Below are 20299 nucleotides of genomic sequence, written 5' to 3' on the forward strand. Positions count from 1 at the left end.
TCCAGTACTTGCTTGCCCACAGAAGACAGTGAGTGCTTGTGGACGGGTCATTTCTGCATGGTGGTCGGTGACCAAGGAGGTGCCTTAGGATCTGTTCTGGGACGGCTTACTGTTTCGTGTTTTGTTTTTGTTTTTTTGAAATTGACCTAGATGTGGAAGTGGAGTGATGGGTTAGTAAGTGTGATGACACGAAGGTTGTATGTGTTGTGGGTAGTGTAGAGGGCTGTCGGATGTTACAGCGGAATATTGATTGGACGCAGAACTGGTCTGAAAAGTAGCAGAAGGAGTTCAACACTGATACGTGTGAAGTGGTTCATTTTGGAAGGTCCAATAATATGGTAGAATATAGTATTAATGGTAAGAATTTTAGCACTGTGAGGATCAGTGAGATCTTGGGTCAGTGTCCATAGAACGCTCAAAGCAGCTGCGCATGTTGACTCTGTGGTTGTGAAGGCGTACTGTGAATTTTCCTTCATCAATCGTGGGAATTCAACTCAGAGCGAGAGGTAATGTTACAGCTATATATCCCCCTGAACAGATCCCACTTGGAGTACTGTGCTCACTTCCGTCTCCACCCTACGGAAAGGATTTGGAAGCCAGAGACAGGGGGCAGAGAGATTACAGGGATGTTTCCTCGAGTGGGGAGCTTGCCTTTTGATAATACGTTGAGTTTTTCTCCTTGGAGCCAAGGAGGATGAGAGGTCACCTGACAGAGGTGAAAATATGATGAAAGGCATTAATCGTATGGATAGCCAAAGGCATTTTTTTCCCCAGGGCTGATATGGTTGCCACATGAGGACACCGTTTAACTAGCTGGGGTGTAGGTGCAGAGGAGATGTCAGAGGTATACTTTTACTCAGAGAGTGGGGAGTGTGTGGAAATGGCTGCCGGCAACGTCGGTGGAGGAGGATACGGTGGGGTCTTTTAAGAGAATTCCAGATATGTATATGGAGCTTAGTGAAGGGTTATAGTTAAGCCAAGTAATTTCTAAAAGAGGGACATGTTTGTGGGCCGAAGAAACCTGTATTGTGCAGCAGGTTTTCTATGTTTCTATGAAACTGCGCAACTCAGAACATGGGTCCCAGCAACATACCATCCAGCACTCCACAGAGTCTCCGTTTGTTATCCATAATAACTAATCCCCTGTCACGACAGCTCGCCTCTGCTCTCCCTCACAATCCTTTCTGAGCCACAGAACATTAAATAGAGACACCAAACTGCTGTCAGCAACTACACCACACACACACACACACACACACACACACACACACACACACACACACACACACACACAACACACCACACACACACACACACACACACACATATCCGAAATGGGGGTGGGGGGCGGTGTGGGGGTCTTGAGGCCGGTATGGGAATATATTGGTGGTGATATAGTGGGCCCTACAGGGAGTAGTGTCGACGCAGACATGGGGGCACTGATGTAAACTTGCTCCTGCACCATCGCAGCACACTCTAATGGAGTCAGAAAAACTGCGCCACGCTCTCCTCCTCCGTGCTACCCACTCACCAATACCCAGCCTTTAGGCGTCCAAGTGTCAAATTGAGTTTGCCTCTCCAAGATGGAATGTGGTGTGTGTGTGTGTGTGTGTGTGTGTGTTGTGTGTGTGTGTGTGTGTGTGTGTGTGTGTGTGTGTGTGTGTGTGTGTGTGTCTGGTTGTGTGTGTGTGTGTGCTGGCGAGAAGACCAAGGAAGGGGAGGAGAGAAGAGGCCATGGAAAGGTGTTAAGATTGCAGATACTGAAGCAAGTGATGTGGAACCGCACGACCATCCTGTGCATACAGAGCTGTTGAGAAGATCAGATTCTGGATAGATACCAGTGGAGGGGGCGAGGTGTAATAAGCGGCGTCATCTCTCCCTTACATTAACCACAATTGCATGTCACACAGAGGGAGGAAGGAGGGTGCGTGGTCGACGTGGATGGGGAGCGTTTAGCAAATGGAATGTATCTCGGATACTGAGAGGGGCGTAGGGACCGTACAGTATGTGAGAGGTGGTAGAGCGAGTGTGTCAAATTGAGGCGGTACAGCCAAAGAGAAGAGGGTCAGCTCAGAAAGAGAGAGAGGGAGAGGGAGTTGAGACATAGAGATCTGGGTGTGGACAGAGAGTGGGTGTGTGGGGCGTAGAGTCAAGCAGGAAGAGAGAGAGAGAGAGAGAGAGAGAGAGAGAGAGAGAGGAGAGAGAGAGAGGATGAGAGAGAGAGAGAGAGAGAGAGAGAGAGAGAGAGAGAGAGAGAGAGAGAGGAGAGAGAGAGAGAGATACAGAACAATAACCCATGGAACGTCGAACAGACAGGACCGTGGTCAGACACAGAGTGATGCTCCCACGACTCTGCCCCATGAATCACAGCCGTTAGAGTCAGAGTGCAGACCCCTCCACACCGTCCCATCACAGAATCCCTGGGTCAGACACCGACTCTTTCGCTCTCTAGCTCTCTGTTTGTCTGTCTATCCGTCTGTCTGTCTGTCTGTATCTCTCTCTCTCTCTCTCCTCTCTCTCTCTCTCTCTCTCTCTCTCTCTCTCTCTCTCTCTCTCTCTCTCTTCAAGTGTGTGTAGAGCAAGAGGAGAAGACGTGAAGAATTGGCCCCATCGTGTGACAGTGGGAAAGTGTGTATGGAACCAGAGGAAATAGCAGAGGTAATTAATGAATACTTTGCTTCAGTATTGACTATGGAAAAGGATCTTGGTGATAGTGGTGACACCTTGCAGCAGACTGAAAAGATTGAGCAGGTGCAAAAGGCACTGGGACAGGATTAGATGTAACTCAGGCTACCATGAGAGGCGAGGGAGGATATTACTGAGCCCCTGGCGATGATCTTTGAATAATCAGTGGGGACGGGAGAGTTCCTGGAGGATTAGACGGTTGCGGATGTGGTTCCGGATGGATTCATGAAAAGAGTAGAGATAGCCCAGGAAATTATTGACCAGTGCGTCTTGTGACTCACATCACCAGTGTGACCATGTCACACAGAGGGAGGAAGGAGGGTGCGGCGTCAACGTGGATGGGGAGCGTTAGAAAATGGAATGTATCTCGGATACTGAGAAGGTACAGTATGTACTGACCGTACAGTATGTGAGAGGGGAGTAGAGAGAGTGTGTCAAATTGAGGCGGGTAAAGCAAAAGAGAACAGAGTCAGCTCAGAAAGAGAGAGAGAGGGAGAGGAAGTTGAGACATAGAGATTTGGGTATGGACAGAGAGAGTGTGTGTGGGCGTAGAGTCAAGCAGGGAGGAGAGAGAGAGAGAGAGAGAGAGAGAGGAGAGAGAGAGAGAGAGAGAGAGAGAGAGAGAGAGTGAGAGAGAGAGAGAGAGAGAGAGAGAGAGAGATGCAGAACAGTAACCCATGGAACGTGCCGAACAGACACGACCGGGTCAGGCACAGAGTGAAGCTCCCATGACTCGTCCCATCAATCACACATGGAGTTAGACACAGAGTGAAGATCCCTCCACACCGTCCAATCACCCACAGTATCTTGGGTCAGACACCGACTCTCTCTCTCTCTCTCTCTCTCTCCTCTCTCTCTCGGTCTCTCTCTCGTCTCTCTCTCTCTCTCTCTCTCTCTCTCTCTCTCTCTCTCGTCTCTCTCTCTCTGTCCTTAAGGTTACGGGCGTGGGAGGTTGTGGTTTTACCTCGCTTATCCTGCTGGTCAAAGGTTGGCAGAATTTGCTTTCGTGTATAGAGAGATTCTTGTTGAGGGGTGTACGCATTCTTGAGACAGTTGGTCGGGCCGAGGACCAGACGTTAATTCGCGGGTCTCCCTGGATTCAACGTGTGAATGGAACTCATGGACATTTAGACGACATCAGCACCGTTCCTGTTCCTCTTGTTCCCAATGTTCTTCTAGTCTCGGTCCGGAAGAGATAGGGAGAAAGACGAAATATCTGTCAAAAAGAAAAGAAAAGCTTACAAAAGGGGTTCATAGCGTTTGGTAGTGTTAGAGATCCCGAGGATTATAAGGCTGATAGGTATGTGCTTAAGAAGGAAATTAGGAGAGCGAAGCGGCCATGTGAAGTTGTTGGCGGGCAGGATTAGGGAAGACCCCAAGACATTCTACAAGTGTGTGAAGAGCAGAGGGGAAGACATGAAAGAATTGGACCCACCAAATGTGACAGTGGGTAAGTCTGTATGGAAACAGAGGAAATAGGGGAGATACTTAATGAATACTTTGCTTCAGTATTCACTGTGGAAAAGGATCTTGGAGATAGTAGTGATAACTTGCAGCAGACTGAAAAGATTGAGCATGTGGAAAAGTCACTGGGACTGGGTGAGATGTAACCCAGGCTACCATAAGAGGCGAGGGAGGAGATTACTGAGCCTCTGGCGATTATCTTTGAATGATCAGTGGGGACGGGTGTGTTCCTGGACGTTTGGAGGGTTGCGGATGTTCTTCCTTTATGCAAGAAAGTGAGAAGAGATAGCCGAGGGAAATTATAGACCAGTAAGTCTACACCACCGGTTGGTAAGTTGATGTAGAAGATTCTGAGAGGCAGTTTTTATGGACTTTTTGAGCGGTATGATAAGATGAGAAACAGTCAGAATGCTTTGCCAAGGGAAAATTGTACCGTAGGAGTCTGATTGATTTTTCTGAGGATGTGACTAAACACGTTGATGAAGGAAGAGCGGTAGATGTAGTGTACATTGATTTTCAGCAAAGCATTTGACAAGGTCCCACATGCATGGCTTATTGAGGAAGTAAAGAGGCATGGGATACAAGGCGACATTGCCTTCTGGATCCAGAACTGGCTTGCCCAAAGAAGACAAAGATTGGGTGTAGGCGGGTCATTTCTGCATGTAGGTCGGTGGCAGGGTTGTACCTAGGGATCAGTTCTGGGATCCTTACAGTTCGTGTTTTTTTTTAATTGACCTGGATGTGGAAGTGGAGTGATGGGTTAGTAAATGTGATGATGACATGATGACACAAAGGTTGCAGTATTTGTGGGTAGTGTAGAGGGCTGTCACACGTTACAGCGGGACATTGATTGGATGCAGAACTGGTCTGAGAAGTAGGAGGAAAGAGTTCTCAAACCAGATACTTGAAAAGTGGTCTATTGTTGGTAGGTCAATGATATTGCAAAATATAGTATTAATGTTAAGATTTTGGCACTGTGGAGGATCCGTGAGATCTTGGGTTCCGAGTCCAGAGGACGCTCAAAGTAGCTGTGCATGTTGACTCTGTGGTTAAGAAGTGGCATGGTGTATTGGACCCATCAAGTGTGACAGTGGGAAAGTGTGTATGGAACCAAAGGAAACAGCAGAGGTTACTTAATGAAATACTTTGCTTCAGTATTCACTATGGAAAATGATCTTGGTGATAGTAGTGACAATTTGCAGCAGACTGAAAAGCTTAAGCATGTAGATATTAATAAAGAGGTCTTGCTGGAAATTTTGAATAGATCAAGTTGGATAAGCCGCCGGTACCAACTGAGATGTACCCCAGGCTACCATGGGAGGCGAGGGAAGCAATTGCTGAGCCTCTGGCGATGATCTTTGAATCATCAGTGGGGACGGGAGAGTTTCGGGAAGAAGAGGGTTGCGGGTGGATGTTCCTTATTCAAGAAAGGGAGTTGAGATTACCCAGGAAATTATAGACCAGTGAGTCTACCTCACTGGTGTGATTTGATTGAGTTGATCTTTAAGAGGTTTTTGAGAGATATGATATGTTTAGGAATAGATAGTAAATGCTTTGGCAAGGGCAAGTTGTACCTTACGAGCCTGATTAAATTTTTTTTGAGGATGTGACTGAAAACGTTGATGAAGGAAGAGCAGTAGATGTAGTGCCTATGATTTCAGCAAGTCATTTGATAAGGCACCCCATGTAAGGCTTACTGAGAAAATAAAGAGGGATGGGATACAAGGGGACATTGCCTTGTGGATCCAGAACTGGCTTCCCCAGAGAAAGCAAAGTGTGGATGTGCACGGGTCATATTCTGAAAAGGTCTCGTTGACCAGTGTGGTACCTCAGGGATCTGTTCTGGGACTCTTTCTGCTCGTGATTTTTATACATGCCTTGTATGTTTAAAGTGGAGGGATGGGCTAGTAAGTGTCATGATGACACAAAGGTTGGAAGCTTAGTGGATAGTGTTGAGGGCTGTCAGAGGTTACAGTGAGACATTGATTGGATGAAAAAACTGGTCTGAGACGTAGCAGATGGAGTTCAACCCAAATGCATGTGAAGTGGTTCAGTTTGGAGGTCAATAATATGGCAGAATACAGTATTAATGGTAAGAATCTTGGCACTGTGGAGCATCAGTGAGATCTTGGGGTCCGAGTCCAGAGGATGCTCAAAGCAGCTGGTGCGGGTTTGACTCAATGGTTATGAAAGCGTACGGTGTATTAGCCTTCATCAATCATGGAATTCAATTTAGAGCCGAGAGGTAATGTTGCAGCTGTATTGACCCTGGCCAGACCTCACTAGGGTACTGTGCTCAGTTCTCGTTGCCATACTACGGATTTGAAGCCACTGAAAGTGTGCAGAGAAGATTTACAGGCATGATTCCTCTATTGGGGGAACAGGTCTTATGATAATCGGTTGAGATTTTCTCCTTAGAGCCAAGGAGGATGAGAGGTGACCTGACAGAAGTGGAAAATATGATGAGAGGCATGAATCGTATGGCTAGTCAAAGGCTTTTTTTGCCCCCAAGGCTGAAATGGTTGCCACAAGAGGACACAGTTTAAGTAGCTGGGGTGTAGGTACAGAGGAGATGTCAGGGGTATATTTTTACTCAAGGAGAGGGGAGTGCGTGATAATGGCTGCCGGCAAAACGTGGTGTAGGGCGGATGTTAGGGTCTTTTAAGAGACTTTTAGATAGGTACATGGAGCCTTACTGAAGGGCTATAGGTAAGCCAAGTAATTTCTAAAAGAGCGACATGTTCGGCACGAATTTATGGGCTGAAGAACCTGTATTGTGCAGCAGGTTTTCTATGTTTCTATGAAAACTGCGCAACTCCTAACATGGGTCCCAGCAACATAAACATCCAGGACGCTCGTTCTCTCCACAGAGTCTCCGTTTGTTATCCATATTAACTAATCCCCTGTCACGACAGCTCGCCTCTGCTCTCCTCACATTCTTTCTGAGCCACAGAACATTAAACAGAGGACACACCAAACTGCTGTCAGCAACTACCACCACACACACCACACACACACACACACACACACACACACACACACACACACACCACACACACACACACACACAAAACACACACGTGGTTGTGTATGTGAGTATGTGAGTAGGGGGCGGTGTGGAGCTTGAGACCGGAATGGAATAACTGGGTGTGATATAGTGGGCCCTACAGGACGTGGTGTCCACGCAGACATGGGGTCACTGATGTTAAGTTGCTCCGGCACCATCGCAGCACACTCTAATGGAGTCAGAAAAACTGCGCAACTCTCTCCCTCCTCGTCCTCCCCACTCACCAATACCCAGCCTTTTGGAGTTCGAGTGTCGAATTGAGTGTGCCTCTCGGAGATGGTATGTGTGTTGTGTGACCGGATAATGTGCTGCGAGAAGAGCAAGGAAGGGGAGGAGAGAAGAGGCCAGGGACAGGGTGTTAAGATTGCAGATACTGAAGCAAGTGTGTGGACCTACCACGACCGGCCTGTGCATGCAGAGCTGTTGAGAAGCTCAGATCCTGGTGATAGATATCCAGTGGAAGGGGTGAGGTGTAATACTAGACGTAATTCTCCCTCATACCCGAACAACTGCCTGTGAAACAGAGAAGGAGGAAGTAGCGAAGGGGGGCCAACGTAGATGGGATCGTTTAGTAGATGGAGTGCATGTCTGAGACGGAAATGGGCGTAGTGAACGTACACAATGTGAGACGGGCAGAGGAGAGTGTTGTGAACTAGTGGAGGTAGTGCAAAAGAGAAGAGAGTCCGCGTAGAAATTGGAAAGTGGAAGCGTGTGCGCGAGACAGAGAGAGTTGGATGTGGAGAGATTGTGTCTGTGTGGGCGTAGAGCAAGAGAGAGAGAGAGAGAGAGAGAGAGAGATGAGAGGAGAGAGAGAGAGAGAGGAGAGAGAGAGAGAGAGGAGAGAGAGAGAGAGAGAGAGGAGAGTGAGAGAGAGAGAGAACAAACTCCCTCGCACTGGACTTCAATCAACCTATTCCCCAATCGAGGGAAACATCCCTGTAAACACACACCCACAACACCTCTATCCGAAGTGTGTGATTGTGTCTGCGTGTAGGGGGGGTTGTGTGTGGGGAGCGGAGTGGGGGTAGATGCCGCAATGTGAATAATGGGAATATATGAGTGGTGATATAGTGGGCACTACAGTGAGTGGTGTGCATGCAGACATGGGGTCAGAGATGTAAAGTAGTTCCGGCACCATCGCAGCACTCTCTAATAGAGACAGAAAAACTGCGCAACGCTCTCCTTCCTGTGTTCACCCCACTCACCAATACCCAGCCTTTCAGCTTTCGAGTCTCGCATTCAGTGTGCCTCTCGGAGATGGCATGTGTGTGTGTGACCGGATAATAGAAACATAGAAACATAGAAAATAGGTGCAGGAGTAGACCATTCAGCCTTCGAGCCTGCACCGCCATTCAGTATGATCATGGCTGATCATCCAACTCAGAACCCTGTACCTGCTTTCCTCCCCATACCCCCCGATCCCTTTAGCCACAAAGACCATATCTAAGTTCCTCTTAATATAGCCAATGAACCGGCCTCAACTGTTTCCTGTGGCAGAGAATTCCACAGATTCACCCACTCTCTGTGTGAAGAGGTTTTTCCTCATCTCGGTGCTAAAAGGCTTCCCCTTTATCCTTTAACTGTGATCCCTCGTTCTGGACTTCCACAACATGGGAAACAATCTTCCTGCATCTAGCCAGTCCAATCCCTTCAGAATTTTAGACGTTTCAATAAGATCCCCCTCAATCGTCTAAATTCCAGTGAGTATAAGCCTAGTCGATCCAGTCTTTCTTCATATGAAAGTCCTTCCATACCCAGGAATCAGGTCTGCTGAACCTTCTCTGTACTCCCTCTATGGCAAGAATATATTTCCTCAGATTAGGGCACCAAAGCTGCACACAATATTCTAGGTGCGGTCTCACCAAGGCCTTGTACAACTGCAGTAGAAATTCCCTGTTCCTGTACTCAAATCCTTTTGCTATGAATGCCACATACCATTTGCCTTTTTCGCCGCCTGCTGTACCTGCATGCCCACCTTCAATGACTGGTGTACAATGACACCCAGATCTCGTTGCACCTCCCCTTTTCCTATTCGGCCAACGTTCAGATAATAATCTGTTTTCCCTGTTCTTGCAACCAAAGTGGATAACCTCACATTTATCCACATTAAATTGCATTTGCCATGGATCTGCCCTCTGACCTAACCTATCCAAGTTACCCTGCATCATCTTAGCATCTTCCTCACAGCTACACCAGACCGCCCCAGCTTCGAGTCATCAGCAAACTTGGAAATGCTGCATTTAATTTCCTCATCTAAATCATTAATATATGTAGTAAACAACTGGGGGGGGGGGAACTTATTGAAACGTATAAAATTCTAAGGGTAAATGCAGGAGAATTGTTTCCGATGTTGGGGAAGTCCAGAACGAGGGGTCACAGTTTAAAGATATAGGGGAAGCGTTTTCGGAACGAGATGAGGAAAAACTTCTTCACTGTGAATCTGGAATTCTCTGCCACTGGAAATAGTTGAGGCCGGTTCATTGGCTATATTTAAGAGGAAGTTAGATATGGCCTTTGTGGCTAAAGGGATCGGGGGTATAGAGAGAAAGCAGGTACAGGGTTCTGAGTTGGATGGTCAGCCATGATCATACTGAATGGCGGTGCAGGCTCGAAGGGCCGAATGACCTACTGCGTCACCTATTTTCTATTGTTTCTATGTTTACTCCGGGTGTCAGTCACAGAGTGAATCTCCCTCCACACCGTCCCAGCACACACTCCCGGGGTCAGACACAGAGTGAATCTCCTTCCACACCGTCCCATCACACACTCCCAGGGTCAGACACAGAGTGAATCTCCCTTCCACACCGTCCCCATCACACACTACCGGGGTCAGACACTGAGTGCATCTCTCTCCACACCGTCCCATCACACACTCCCAGGGTCAGACACAGAGTCTTACGCTCTCTATCTGGTCTGTCTGTCTGTATCTCTCTCTCCGTCTCTCTCACCTCTTCTCTCTCCTTTCCCTCTCTCTCTCTCTCTCTCTCTCTCTCTCCTCTCTCTCTCTCTCTACTCTCTCTCTCTCTCTCTCTCTCTCTCCTATCTCTCTCTATCTCTCTCTCTCTCTCTCCTCTCACTCTCTCTCTCTCTCTCTCTCTCTCTCTCTCTCTCTCTCTCTCTCTCTCTCTCTCTCTCTCTCTCTCTCTCTCTCTCTCCCCTCACTCTCTCTTCCTCTCTCTCTTTCTCCTTAACATTAGGAGCGGGATGGGGAATTTTGCCTCACCTTTCCTGCTGGTCAACTGAGAGGATTTGTTGGGGGTGTAAGCATTCTCGAGACAGTTTGTCTGGCAGAGGAACAGAATGGAAATCGCGTTATCCCGTATTGAATGTTCGAATGCAACTCATAGACATTTAGACGGTATTAGCACCGGTTGCTGTTCTACTGCTGATATTGTTCCCAAAGAGCCTTCTAGGTTCGGTCGGAAGTGATCGGAGAGTGACGAATGTCTGTCAAGAAGAAAAGAAAAGCTTACGAAAGGTTCATAGAGCTGGGTAATATTAGAGATCTAGAAGATTATAAGGCTAATAGGAAGGAGTTTAACAGGGAAATTAGGAGAGCCAGAAGTGGCCAGGTGAATGCCGTCGTGAGCAAGATTAAGGAAAGCCCCAAGGCATTCTACAAGTATGTGAAGAACAAGAGGATAAAATATTCCTTAATCTTGGACACATCAGGAGTGACAGTGGGAAAGTGTGTATGGAACCGGATGAAATAGCAGAGATACTTAATGAATACTTTGCTTCAGTGTGCACTGTGGAAAAGGTTCTTGGTGATAGTAGTGATAACTTCAGCCAACTGAAGAGCTGAGCATGTAGATATTAAGAAAGAAGTTGTGCTGGAGCTTTTGAAAGGTTCCAGTTGTATTAGTCGCCGGGACCGGATGAGATGTACCCCAGCTATAATGGGAGGCGAGGGAGGAGACTGCTGAGCCTCTGACGATAATATTTGAATCATCAGTTGGGACGGGAGAGGATCTGCAGTATTGCAGGGTAGTGTATGCTGTTCCTATATTCAAGAAAGGGAGTAGAGATAGCCCAGGAATTTATAGACCAGTGAGTCTTACCTCACTGTTTGGTAAGTTGATGGAGAAGATCCTGAGAGGCAGGATTTATGAACTTTTTCAGAGGTATGATATGATTAGGAACAGTCAGAATGGGTTTGTCGAGGGCAAGTTGTGCCGTACGAGCCTGATTGAATTTTATGAGGATGTGACAAAACAAGTTGCTGAAGGAAGAGCAGTAGATGTGGTATATATGGATTTCAGCAAGGCATTTGATAAGGTACCCACGCATGGCCTATTGAGGAGGTAAAGTGGCGTGGGATTCAAGGGCAGATTGCCTTGTAGATCCAGAACTGACTTGCCCACAAAAGGCAAAGAGTGGGTGTGTACGGGTCATATTCTGCATGGGGGTCGTTGACCAGTGGGGTGCCTGAGGATCTGTTCTGGGACCCTTACTGTTCCTGATCTTTATAAATGACCTGGATAAGGAAGCCAAGGCATTGGTTGGTAGGTTTGTGTGGATAGTGTAGAGGGCTATCACACATTACAGCGGAACATTGATTGGATGTTAATCTGGTCTGAGAAGTAGCAGATGGAGTTCAATCCAGACACTTGTGAAGTGGTTCTGTTTGGTAGCTCAATAATCTGACAGTACTAATGGTACTAATCTTGGCACTGTGCTGGATCAGAGAGACTTTGGGGTCAGAGTCCATAGGACGCTCAAAGCAGCTGCGCAGGCTGACTCTGTGGTTAAGAAGGCATACGATGTATTGGCCTTCATCAATCCTGGGATTGAATTTAGGAGCAGAGAGGTAATGTTGCAGCCTTATGGGGACCCTGGTCAGTCCCTATTTGGAGGACTGTACTCAGTTCTGGTCGCCTCACTATAGGAAGTATGTAGGACGTTTCCTGGACTGGGGAACCTGTTTTATGAAAACAGATTGTGGGAACTTGGCCTTTTCTCCTTGGAGCGACGGATGATCAGATGTCACCTGATAGGGTTGTATAAGATGATGAGAGGCATTGATAGTGTGGATAATAAGAGGCTTTTTCCCAGGGCTGAAATGGTTGCCACAAGAGGATACAGGGTTAAGGTGCTGGGGACTGGGTACACAGAAGATGTCAGGGGTACGTGTTATATGCAGAAAGTTGTGAGTGTGTGGAATGGGCTGCCGGCAACGGTAGTGGAGACGGATACAATAGGCTCTTTTACGAGACTTTTGTACAGGTACATGGAGCTTAGAAAAATAGAGGGCTATGTGTAAGCCTAGTAATTTCTTAGGTAGGGACATGTTGAGCGCAACTTTTCTGGGCCGAAGGGCCTGCATTGTGCTGTAGTTTTCTATGTTTCTATATTTCCACCCACAAAGCCCACAGGGATGCAGAGCCAGTGTGAATAGAACTGAGAAATTCTAAGGGTAGAAACACCCTAATACAGGTTATCTGCAGGCATGCAAAACAGTAGTCTGGATGTAGGGTGTAAGTTGAATGAAGAGTTAAAATTGGCATGTCGCAAAGGTAATGATACAGTTGTCACGGGGGATTTCAACATGCAGGTCGACTGGGAGAATCAGAATGGTACTGGACCCCCAAGAAAGGAAGTTTGTGGAGTGTCTCCCAGATGGATTCTTAGAACAGCTTGTACTGGAGCCTACCAGGGAGAAGGGAATTGTAGATTTAGTGTTGTGCAATGAACCGGATTTGATCAGGGACCTGGAGGTAAAGGAGCCATTAAGAGGGAGTGACCATAATATGACGTGTTTTAACCTACAATTTGAGAAGGAGAAGGGAGAATCGGATGTGTCAGTGTTACAGATGAACAAAGTGAACTAAGCAGCTATGAGGGAGGAGCTGGCCAAAGTTCAATGGAACAATACCCTAGCAGGGAAAACAGTGGAACAACAATGGCAGGTATTTCTGGGAATAATGCAGTAGGTGCAGGATCGGTTCATTCCAAAGATGAAGAACGATCCTAAGGGGAGTAAGGGGCAGCCGTTGCTGACGAGGGAAGTAAAAGGCAGTATAAAAATAAAAGAGAAGAAGTATAACGTAGCATGATGAGCGGGAAGCTGGAGGACTGGCAAGTTTTTAAAGAACAACAGAAAATAGCAAAAAAGACAATGTGCGGAGAAAAAAAAATGAGGTACGAAGGCAAACTAGCCAAGAATATAAAGGAAGATAGTAAAAGCTTCTTTAGGTATGTGAAAAGAAAAAAAAAACAGTTAAGACCAAAATTGGACCATTGAAGACAGCAACGGGTGAATTTATTATGGGAACAAGGAATAGCAGATGAGTGGAACAGATACTTTGGATCTGTCTTCACTAGGGAAGAAACAAACAATCTCCCAGATGTAATAGAGACCAAAGAAACTACGGTAATGGATGAACTGAAGGAAATTTATATTAGGCAAGAAACGGTGTTGGATAGACTGTTGGGGCTGAAGGCTGATAAGACCCCGAGACCTGATGGTCTTCATCCCAGGGTACTTAAGGAGGTGGATCTAGAAATCGTGGACGCATTGGTAATCATTTTCCAATGTTCTATAGATTCAGTATCAGTTCCTGCGGATTGGTGGCTAGAGTTGTCCCACTTTTCAAGAAAGGAAGGAGAGAGAAAACAGGGAATTATAGACAGGTTTGCCTGACGTCCGTGGTGGGAAAGATGCTGCAGTCAAGTATAAATGAGGAAATTACGACACATTTGGGTAGCAGTAGAAGGATCAATCCGAGTCAGCATGGATTTGCGAAGGAAAAATCATGCTTGACTAATCTTCTGGAGTTTTTTGAGGATGTAACTATGAAAATGGGAAAGGGAGAGCCAGTGGATGTAAAGTAGTAGGACTTTCAGAAAACCTTTGATAAGTCCCACATAGGAGGTAATTTGGCAAAATTAAAGCACATGGTATTGGGGGCAGAGTACTGACATGGATTGAAAATTGGCTGGCTGACAGGAGACAAAGAGCAGCGATTAATGGGTCCCTTCCGGAATTGCAGGTTGTGACCAGTGGGATACCGCAATGTTCGGTGCTGGGACCGCAGCTGTTTACAATATTCATTAATGATTTCGATGAAGGGATTGAAAGTAACATTAGCAAATTTGACGATGACACAAAGCAGGGTGGTAGTGTGAAATGTCAGGAGGATGCTATGAGAATGCAGGGTGACTTGGACAGGCTAGGTGAGTGGGCGAATGTATGGCAGATGCAGTTTAATGTAGATAAATGTGAGGTTATCCACTTAGGTGGCAAGAACAGGAAGGCTGATTACTATCTAAATGGAGTCAAGTTTGGAAAGGGGGGAAGTACAACGAGATCGAGGTGTTATTCTACATCAGACAATGAAAGCAAGCATGCAGGTACAGCAGGCAGTGAAGAAAGTTAATGACATGCTGGCCTTTATAACAAGATAAATTGTGTATAGGAGTAAAGAGGTCCTTCTGCAGATGTACAGAGCCCTGGTGAGACCCCATCTGGAGTATTGTGTGCAGTTTTGGTCTCCAAATTTGAGGAAGGACATTCTTGATATGGAGGGAGTGCAGCGTAGGCACACAAGGTTAATTCCCGGAATGGCGGGACTGTCATATGTTAAAAGATTGGAGCGACTGGGCTTGTATACACTGGAATTTAGAATGATGAGAGGGGATCTGATTGAAACATATAAGATTTTTAAGGGTTGGACACGCTGGAGGCAGGAAGCATGTTCCCGCTGATGGGTGAGTCCAGAACTAGAGGCCAAAGTTTAAGAATAACGGTAGGTCATTTAGAACAGAGATGTGGAAAAACTTTTTCACACAGATAGTGGTGGATTTGTGGAATGCTCTGCCCCAGAAGGCAGTGGAGGCGAAGTTTCTTGATGCTTTCAAGAGAGGTTAGATAGAAATCTTACAGATAGCTGGGTCATGGTATATGGGGAGAGGGCATTAACGGGGTACTGATTGTGTATGATCAGCCATGATAACAGTATATGGCGGTGCTGGCTAGAAGGGCCGAATGGCATACTCTTGCACCTGCTGTCTATTGTCTATATGTGTAAACTGTCTTCCATCTCTTCAGTAGACATCCCACGTTCCTTGGAATAAACACAAAGAATTCTGAAACCCTCCCATCTGCACCGTAGCTTGAGCCACGTGCTGAACTGTATGGTCTTCCTGTGTCTGGGCACACTGGGACGGGTGGTGGTCCTGTCCTTTAGGTTAACTGCTAAATCCCTGACTTCACTGTGCGGAAACACCTTCTCATACGTACCGATTTCGTTGGTACATGTATGGACAAGACGTCGAGCTGCTCACTCACCCACTTAAGAATCATAGAATCTTTCTGCAATAGCAGTTGAGCCTCTTTCTATGGCACTTAAGTCAGCTACATTATTTCAAGCTGTTCGGAGAGGGGTCGCAGAACTTTCCCATTGAAATCTTCTCAATTCAGATCTAACCCTGTCGTGCTCTCCACCCTTAAATCTTTAATCAATTTCGCTGCCACTGTACGTTCACATCAGTTCAGCTTTGGGTCCCATTCATAGAAACCATCTATTTCTTCCCTCCACACTCGATTCAGTTTTTAGACACTGGAGTTTGAACGGCCTTATGCGCATTAAGCATTTGTGCAATGAAAATATATTCAATAGTTTTGATAACCTGTGCAGTAAATATGGCCTTCCGCATAATCTTTTTTTTTTCAATACCTGCAGATTCGCCACTTTGTTAAGGAAAATTTTCCCTCTTTTCCTGATTTACCACCTGCTATGTTGTGGGACAAACTCAATCTTAGCTTTAATAATGAAGGGCTGATCTCTGTACGATACTCTCAGCTGATGTCTTTGGGAATTCAAGATCTAAATAAAACTACGACTAGCTGGGAGGATGACCTGGGTGTGGATCTGGCTGAGGGATATTGGGCAAAAGCACTGAATAGGGTTCATTCCTCGTCATCATGTGCTAGACTCGGGCTCATACAATTTAAACTTTTACACTGTACATTTAAGTAAAGTCAGGCGTGCTGACATATATCCTGGGACAGACGCTGGCTGTGACAGGTGTTCCTTCTCTCCGGCTGGTTTAGTGCATGCATTTTGGTCTTGCCCTCGCCTTGATAGTTACCGGGCACTGGTTTTTAAAATTATCATTGTGGTTTCGGGGGTGACACTGAGACCTTGCCCGCTTATAGCTGTATTTGGTGTGGCAGATGATGTTTTGGGTTAAGTGCAAACAAGTGGGATATCATTTCACTTACATTGTTTTTAGCCCGTAGGAGAATCTTGCTGGTCTGGAAATCTGCCACTCCCCCATCTGCTGCTGCTTGGTTAGAGGACGGAATGGTTTTTTTCTGAAATTAGAAAAGATTAAATTCACTCTGAAGGCGTCTGTGAGAAAGTTTCTATTCGAAATGGGGACCTTCCTTGTCGTATTTTGGGAGTCTTGAGGAATTACCTCTTAGCTGAGGGCATTTGATTGTACTTGGAAAGTTGCTTCCCTTTTAACACGCATATGGTTTACCTCACAGGGTGGTTGATGAAATGTAATATGGGTGTATTCTGGATCATCTGAGATGTTGTAGATGTGTGTGGGACTTCGTCTTGAAGTAGTGTGGCGGTATGGCTGTGAAATGTCCGTACTTGTATATGTGAAAGTTTGTATTGTAAATACATTAGCTGTCATTGTATGTTCGGGGAGGGTGGGTGAGGGGAGGTTTGTTTAGGGGTAAGAAACAAAAGCAAAATGGAGGAAAATGTATCCATTATTATTCTGTACAGTGACCTTCCTTCAATAAAAAATATATTACAAATAAAAAAGAATCATAGAGAAGGGATGATGTGCTGTGAAAAGAGGAAGGAAGGGGCGGAGAGTGGGGCCACATAAAGGGTGTTCAGTTTGCAGCCGTTGGAGCAGAACGTGTCAAGCACCATTTTCTTGCTCCCTGTCTCCGATTGGAGTCTGTTTAAACGCCTAAATCCACTGACCCATGGCAAGGAGACACAGACAGAGTGTTAATCCTTCCATAAAATCCGATCACACACTCCTCCTGGAAATATGCACTGAGTAACGGCTTCCTCCGCAACGATCCATCACACCCCTCCGGGATCATACACAGAGTGCAGCTCCCTCCATATTGTTTCAACACACACTGCGGGGTCACACACAGAGTGAAACTCCGTCCTCAACGTCCAAACCCGCAGTCCATTCGTCGGATAACCAGCGAAGTTCCCTAAATATTATCCCATCACACTCCCGGGGTTAGACATGTACCTCCCGCACCGTCGCAGCACACCCTACCGGAGTCAGCAAAAGTGCGCAGCCATCTCCCTCCTCCGGTCTCCCCACTCACCAATACCCAGCCTTTCGGCTTTCCAGTAGTCTTGAATCGTGTGTGTCTCTCGGAGATGGTGTGTGTGTGTGAGCGGACTGTGTGCTGCCGTTAGAGGAAGGAAGGGGAGGAGAGAGGAGGCCAGGGTGGCGAGTTTGCAGCCACTGATGCAAGTGGTGTGGAATCACGTGACCGGCCTGAGCATACAGAGTTGTGGATAGATTCAGATCCTGGTGATCGATATCCGGTGGAACTGGGGGAGGTGTAATACAGAGAGAGAGAGAAAAAAACTAAATGTATCAGGGATGGGGTAAGAAGGGGAGGGGCATCATCTAAAGTTAAAGAAGTCAATGTTCATGCCATCAGTTTGGAACCCCTCCTTATTTAGTTGTTTGTGTTTGTCCCTCTCTCTGCCCATCACTCTTTGTCTGTTCTCCATCTCCCTCTGGCGCGCCCCTCCCTCTTTCTTTCTCCCTAGGCCTCCCGTCCAAGATCCTTTCCCTTCTCCAGCTCTGTGTCAGTTTCGCCAATCAACTTTCCAGCTCTTAGCTACATCCCATCCCTCTGGTCTTCTCCTATCATTTCACATTTCCCCCTCCCCCCAACTACTTTCTAATCTCTCACTATCTTTCTATTCAGTTAGTCCTGGCCCGAAACGTTGACAGTGCTTCTCCTTATAGACGCTGCCTGGCATGCTGTGTTCCACCAGCATTTTGTGTGTGTTGTGCAGGAGTGGATGTGGGTCACGAAACGGGGTTGCTTGTAGGCGAGGGATGGGTGACGGAGACGGGAGTGGTGTAATGCAATCTGTGTGACGGTGACTGGGAATCGTGTAGGAGGAGGGCGACGGAGTGGGGGGTGTGGTTCTGGAGAGGGAGGGTGTTATGCATGAGGACTGTTATGGAGGACTGTATATAACTGTATAGTTATGGAGGACATAACTGTATGTTATGAAGGACTGTATTCGAGTTACAATACAGAAGCCTGACTCTGTGTTTGTATCGTTGAGTGGTGAACTCCTGCTGTGGTGCAGAGCCTGTCAGTGTGTCAGTGTCACGATGAGGGGCGTGTTCATGTCAGATGTGGGTTTTGGCAGTGACACCGAAACACTTTCAGTGTTCCATTGAAGAACATCTCCGTGTCACAGTGAGGGTTGTGTGCCTCGTTCCTACCTTATGCAAACGGTACTTGTCCAACTTGCAATCAAGTCTCACTAATATCTACCGTGTCAGGCTTAGAGACGTTGACCCCTGACCTGAGCGCATCTGCCCTTCAAACAATACTTCCTGCATTGAAGCGTACGCCGTTCAGAACATGAGTCCCAGCAGGCTCAACCTTCTGCTTCTTGACTTTTTCAGAAGTCTTAGCAACAACCACTCAACTATCTGTAATGGTGTTCTTGTTTACATGTCCCTGCAACTCTAGTTATACCACCACTCTCCCCTTTTAATGGCAAACCTTACCGCTGGGATATTAGTTCGATTCCAGTTCAGGAGTAAATTCAGAGAGTTTTTCATGGGAGAGGATATGAAGGAGCTGAGCAAGGTGGGGGCGGTCTGCCGCTGCCTCCAGGCAGGAGTCTGTGCTGTCCCCAGTGTTCGCTCGGCAGAAGACAATCTCTGCTCTGAACAATTGCAGATTACCGGGGGATTAAAAATGCCACGGGGTCTCAAGCTGCATAAATGTGTGTGTGTGTGTGTGTGTGTGTGTGTGTGTGTGTGTGTGTGTGTGTGTGTGTGTGTGTGTGTGTGTGTGTGTGTGTGTGTGTGTGTGTGTATACATAATGCGTGAATGCATTGACTGATATCCTGCATATGCTTGCTATCTTGATATTTTATACATATTTGTACGCTCCAACCATAACTCTTTAGCCACATTTTAAACTGAATGTATTTTTTTCTAATTTTGTCCACACTGCACACCGGCTCCCATTTTCTACGTATATAGTGGTGACGGTAACGACCGCATACCATCGAGGAATCTCGTTCTCGTCCACAGTATTCTTTTCCGTTCCCCTAACAAAGACAATCCCATTGATACAACTCGCCATATTTCACCCCTTCCCCTGCTGAGCCACAGAATCATAGTCAGTGCCATCCAGAAGTATCCAAAGTGGTCTAACTGTTATTGAGCGGGTTGGCCTCAAGGGGTCTCTGCACACGGTCTGTCTGTTAACCCCTTTCTGTCCGTCACCCAATTTCCTGTACCCTACACGGTGGGTGTAAATTCCTCTCTATGTGCCCTCCCTATCACCCCCTCACCTTCCCGAATGATCCCGAGTTCATCCAGTTCAAGTTCCAACGCTGTTCCGCAGAGTGTCACGGCGAGATGCGTGTGGTCCTGGCTGTATTCATGGGCAGTTCTGTGTGTTGAAATTACAATGAACCTTAATTGAAATGAAATGAAACCGTTCTGTTTGGAGAGTTTGCACCTTCAGTGGAAGAGAATCTAGTGATACACATATCTGAAGTTCTCTTTCCAACCCTAATGTTAAACTGAAAGTTCGTTTTATTTTTGGCCACGCCTGCACATACATACGTTTGCAGAAACGGCTCCCTCTTCATTCCTATATACTGGTGTCTATAACAGAGGCAACATAGATCTGTGCCGCACTTGCCCCTAACTTAGAACGACCTGGTGTTTACCCATGGACCAAACACGAGGAAAGCTACAGATGCTGGAAATTCAAACAACACACACAAAATGCTGGTGGAACTCAGCAGGCCAGGCAGCATCTATAAGGAGAAGCACTGTCGACGTTTCGCGACGAGACCCTTCGTCAGGAC

At 46.7% G+C, this 20299-nt stretch overlaps 1 protein-coding gene across 2 annotated transcripts in view; it reads right to left on the reverse strand.

Annotated features, from left to right (window-relative positions):
- Window positions 1–17634, reverse strand: part of LOC140719953 (oxidized low-density lipoprotein receptor 1-like) — a 59219-nt gene extending 41585 nt beyond the window's left edge. The window contains exons 1-2 of one of the 2 annotated variants that reach the window (XM_073034868.1): window positions 17535–17634; window positions 16443–16535 (exon numbers count right to left, since the gene is read on the reverse strand). The gene's annotated coding sequence lies outside the window, so the exon portion shown is untranslated. Of the gene's footprint in view, window positions 1–3649; window positions 3820–16442; window positions 16536–17534 lie in introns of those variants that run through there. The other variant, XM_073034869.1, reaches the window with a different exon arrangement.
- Window positions 17635–20299: the final 2665 nt, after the last annotated feature.

The sequence above is a fragment of the Hemitrygon akajei genome, unplaced genomic scaffold (genome assembly GCF_048418815.1).
Source record: "Hemitrygon akajei unplaced genomic scaffold, sHemAka1.3 Scf000033, whole genome shotgun sequence".
Classification (NCBI taxonomy): Eukaryota; Metazoa; Chordata; class Chondrichthyes; order Myliobatiformes; family Dasyatidae; genus Hemitrygon; species Hemitrygon akajei.